The following is a 4,789-nucleotide window of genomic DNA, read 5'->3' as shown; positions in this document are numbered from 1 at the left end:
AGTAGAGCCTCTTTCCGGGAGCGGTTGATGGTTGAAAAGCGACCACGTGGACCGGAGCGCAGCTCCGGGACCGTGTCTCTAGGGCTGGGCGGGGAAGGCGAGCGAGATAGCGGGCCTGTCTCCGCACCCCATCGGAGCCGTGACGCCCGAGCTCCGGCACCTTCGCCGTGACACTGTGCCCCCGTCTATGGGACAGGAGACTTCGCGCCTCGCGTTTGCCAGCCTGCGCCGAGACTGCACGTTTCTGCAGGCCTCCACCCGCGCTCCGTCACCAAGGGCCCCGAGGACGGCGGCCTGGGCCTTTCGGGCATTTGACGTCATTTTTTTGTTGTTGTTTGACTTCATTTTATAGCGAGGTTCGGAGTTTGAGGCGCGGCCCGAGGTGTCTGCCCCGGTCTCCCGCCTCTCGGGGCCCCGTTCCGCCCACTGTGTCCCGTGGCAGTGGCAGGTGCGGCAGCGCTGATGAACCCGGCGCAGGTGAGTGGAGGGTCACCCAGCGCCGCGGCTCAGAGTCCGCGCTCCTGGCCATCGCTGCTGGTGTTTGTCCTGGGACTCTGCCTTCCCTTCTCCCGGTTCTTGGTCGCAGGTCTCTGGAGGGAGTCACTTCTGGGGTAGGGTACCTAATTCAGGCATATGAATAGATTCCTAAACTGAAAACCACGGCAGTAAGTTTTGGCGCCATGTGCCGACTCTCAGGGGTGAGCCTGAGTTGGGAGTGATCAGGGTCTACATTGGACCTGGAATGACAGCCAGAGGAGCTAGACCTCCCTTCTGAAAGTTTGGAGAGAAGGTGGAGGTGATTTAACACATTTCGTTACATAGATTTCCTCTGGCTGCACAGAGGAGGCTGTGGAAGTGAGGCAGGGAGCCCCGGGAGGATTGTGAGCCAAGAGCTTTAAGACCCAAGTCCTGGGGACTGGTGGGAGAAGGTGAGCGCGAGTTTGGATGACACCAGGACAACAGGCTGGCAGGAGAGAGTTTGAGGCCCGTCATACTGTACTTAGCTTAGGAAGTATTTCTCTCTGCCCACCTGCCTGGTTTGGCTCTGGGCTGCACGCAGTAATCAGAGGGAAAAGAGGAGAGAGCAACTACCGTGTGGTGCAAAGTCGGGCGTCTCCTCTGAGTTGGGAGACTGGGGAAGAGAGGGACCTGGGGTGCTCTGGGGAGAGATGCTCCCTGCCAGCTTATCTGTCCCCATCGTGGCAGGGCGGTGTGACCTTCGAGGATGTGTTCGTGTATTTCTCCCGGGAGGAGTGGGAGCTGCTAGAGGAAGCTCAGAGACTCCTGTACCGTGATGTGATGCTGGAGAACTTCGCACTTGTGTCATCGCTGGGTAAGTCCCTCTTTTAGTTATCTGTTGCTACCTGGCAAATTACCCCAAAGCTTAGTGCACTGAATAGACAAGCATTTATCTTACAGTTGCTTTGGGTAAAGAATCAGGCATATTCTACTTGGGTACCCCTAGCTTAGGGTCTTTCATGACCTTGCTGGCAAGCTGCCCAGGGTTTCCATCTGATCTGAAAGCTTAACTGGTGGTGAATCTCCCTTCAAGGTCATGCACGTGATCAGGAGGCTGTTGGCTGAAGCCCTGCCTCAGTTTCTCGCCATGTTGTGTTCTCCTTTAGGCAGGTCACAAGGCAGCTGATTTCTGAGATGACGGGCGAGAGACAGCATCCAGGAGAGAAACTGATATTTTTACAACCTGCCCTCAGAAGTGCCATCCCACAGTGTTTCATTATTTTCTAATGAACAAAATTATTTTCTGTTCATTATAAAATAGTGTTTAAACCCAGCCAGCACTCAGCTGGAAGGCGTTAAAAAGGACGTGATTCCCAGTTTCCTGAGCTGGGTGTTGTGTTTTCTCACGGGCAGTTCTGTCTCACAGTTCTGTCATGGCACAGCTTCTTTCCTTGTTCCCGGGAGTAAGAGTGTGAGCCCCAGGGCTGGGCGAGGGGCACCTCCCTCCTTTCCCAGAGCCCCCGCAACCTCTGCTGCCGGGAGCTTTGAGATGAAGTATTTGGGGGTGAGAAGTCTTACAGTCTGCCCCCGACATGCCAGATCTCTGGCCTCTCTGTGCCCCGGGTTCTGCCCCCTTCTGCCATCTTCTCTGTGAAGGGGGTCTCCCAGGGTCACTACTGGCCCCTCATCAGCTGTTCTTTCCCATTAGGACTTGCAGTTTCCAGGTCTCATGGGGCTACCCAGCTGGAGCCAGAGGGGAGCCTGGGGTGCCTGAGGAGGTAGACACGGCTCTGGTCAGAGACGACCTGGAGGAGGCCCAGGCCTGGTGAGCAGAGGGCGCGGGCGTCAGGGCTGGCTTTACTTTATAACAGCAATTTGCTCTGCGTCTGTAGTGTCTCCTTCCCCAGCTTTGATGCTTTGCTCACTTGTCACTTCTGCTCTGCCCTTAGGTACCTGTCCGTCCCACCCCCCTTTCTAGTCGCACATCTTATCTGACCTCCTGCTCCTCCATGCAGCGCTCCACAGCATTGGGTTTCTTTTAACATGTCATGAGATGTGCGCATATCCTTACATTTTCCTTAAACACTATCAGGCCAGATATTCTCTTCTGGGCCAGGTTTGATAATCTGTCAGGCCAGGTTTTTCTGGCCCTGGCTAGACCCTTTTTCACAGCACTCACCTGGCACAAGGAACCAAGAGCCTTGCTTGGAGACCATCTGCATGGTGTGGTTCAGAGAGCCCTTGGCCACGCTGTGCCCCATCCTGGTATCCCCTCCTCCGAGGTCCCTTCTTCTGTAAGCGTCAGAGGCCCCTCCTCCTCCTGATCCTGGGCCCCATGTGAGTCCCACAGACCCATTTCCAGTTGTATCAGACACACATTTGTTGCTGGAGGCCACCAGCTGAACATGCGCTTCAGCCACATCTGTCTTCCTTCAGGTCGTTGGCACGGAGTGGCGGGTGTGGCTGCACCTTCTGAGCAGGGGGTTCCTGTGAGCCAGCCGCAGATGAGAACTGCCCAGGCGGAGCCCTCCACCCACCCGGCTCACCCCTGCGACACGCATGGCCCAGTCTTGAAAGACAGTTCGGCCCCTGGCTGAGCCACAGGGAGCTCCCAGCAGGTGAATCGTGGGGAGAGATTTCGGGTGTAGTGTGACCCCGACCAGACACAGAGGTGGTGGAACGGAATCTTCAGAAGAGAACACCCAGGCTTCGTTTGTAAAGCGCTGCGGATCCTGTGCATCAGAGACAGCCTTCACTTGCAGAGAGGGTGGCGAGAACTTCCCAGCCAGCAGCTGGCCCCTCGCCATGGGGAGAAGCCAGGTGGGCATGTCGGGAGCTTATTCTCTGCTGTCATCGCCACAGGGTCCTTTTGGGTATTGGGTTCCCACTGGTCCGGAAAGCACGACTGAGGCCGGAAAGCCTTCTGCCTCTCAGTGGCCCTTGTTGGAGGGAATGTTGCTCCAGGGTCAGTTGACTCTGGCACTCTGGGTTGGAGCAAACTAGAAATCAGAAATGCAAGAAGGGCCCTGGAGCCCAGGGACAGTTTCCCACAAGGAGAGTCTTCAGGAGGATGAGCTGTGAACACAGTGGTGTGAGAACGGCAATTACTGGAGCAGTCCTCTGGTAGATGCTTTTCATAAACAGAACTCACATGCACCAGGGGAAGCTTCCATGATCCACACAGGCAAGAATCTCTGCACGTGGAAGAGATGTGGGATGGCTTCGCCAAACGTTGATGTGCCTTTCTCCTGAGGGTGGGCCCGAGTCGGCACATGAGGATTTATGCTCAGCAGAACCACAGGAGTGGTCAGGCTCATGCAGCAATAGCACATTTACATTGAGAAGCCTTATGAATGCAAAGGATGTGGGAGAGTATCTTGTGTCTGCTCTGCTTTTGTTCCAAGTAACATTTCCCACTCCAAAGACAGTCATACTTGGAGTGCACAGTATGTGGGTGTACCTTTTGTGGCAACTGTTGTTCCACTCATCACGTGAGGGTTCTCACAAGAGGACCCCAGAGCACAGTGAATGTGGAAAGGCCTTCATTCACCCTTATTTGTCTGGCCTAATAGGATCCATGCTGGAGAAAAACCCTTTGAGTATAAGAATATCAGAGAGCCTTTTGGTACAGCTCCTTCCTGATTCCATATGGGAAGGCTCACGTGAGGGAGAAATGTCGTGAGTCTAGTGAATGTGGACAGTCTCTCTGCCTTCATTCATTCCTTTCCAAGCTTCAGAGTGTTCATACTGGGGAGAAGCCCTGTGAGCGTAAGAAATGGGCCAAAGCCCTTTACATGTGAACTTGTCTCAGGCACTATCAGAGAATTCATACTGGGAAAAGACCTTTTGAATGTAACTCCTGGGGAAAATCTTCTGAACAGGGGAAGCTTCGTACTCTGAGGAATTATACCAAAGAGAAATAAGTGTTCGTGTGCTGTGAGAAAATCTTCTAAGCTCAGTCATCACTTACGGTCCCTGGAAGAGTCATACAGGAGATGGATCCATCCTAGGACGTTGCGTCTGAGAGTTTATAAAGGAGAGAGAGCCAGTGGCTACTGTGCGGTTTCAAGAATCTTCAACCATAGCTGTACCCGTAGTATGCACTGAAAAAGCAACCCCAGGAATATTTAAAAAACAAAGGAGAAAGAGAAATATAAGTAGATATCACAGGCAAATGAATGTATTTATGACTTTTTTTCTGCTTTTCCTGAGAAACCAGTGAGTTTATTGGCTGGCCTTTTTTGTTGTTTTTGGGTGGCAGGGGGGTGTTTGAGAGATTAATCGCCTGAATTAATATGCACTGTGTGCTACACCACACCAGGAAGGCTGG

At 53.6% G+C, this 4,789-nt stretch overlaps 1 protein-coding gene across 1 annotated transcript in view; it reads left to right on the top strand.

The window, feature by feature from the left end:
- The window catches only part of LOC105001435 (zinc finger protein 543-like), a 32,546-nt gene extending 27,763 nt beyond the window's left edge, over nt 1–4,783 (top strand). The window contains exons 6-9 of the mRNA XM_010857696.1: nt 353–477; nt 1,207–1,333; nt 2,168–2,284; nt 2,896–4,783. The gene's annotated coding sequence lies outside the window, so the exon portion shown is untranslated. The remainder of the gene's footprint in view (nt 1–352; nt 478–1,206; nt 1,334–2,167; nt 2,285–2,895) is intronic.
- The last annotated feature ends 6 nt before the right edge of the window (nt 4,784–4,789 follow it).

The sequence above is a fragment of the Bison bison genome, unplaced genomic scaffold, assembly GCF_000754665.1.
Source record: "Bison bison bison isolate TAMUID 2011002044 unplaced genomic scaffold, Bison_UMD1.0 scf7180017864383, whole genome shotgun sequence".
Taxonomy (NCBI): domain Eukaryota; kingdom Metazoa; phylum Chordata; class Mammalia; order Artiodactyla; family Bovidae; genus Bison; species Bison bison.
Note: the sequence above shows the minus strand (reverse complement) of the source record. Positions and strands in the feature narration are given on the sequence as shown.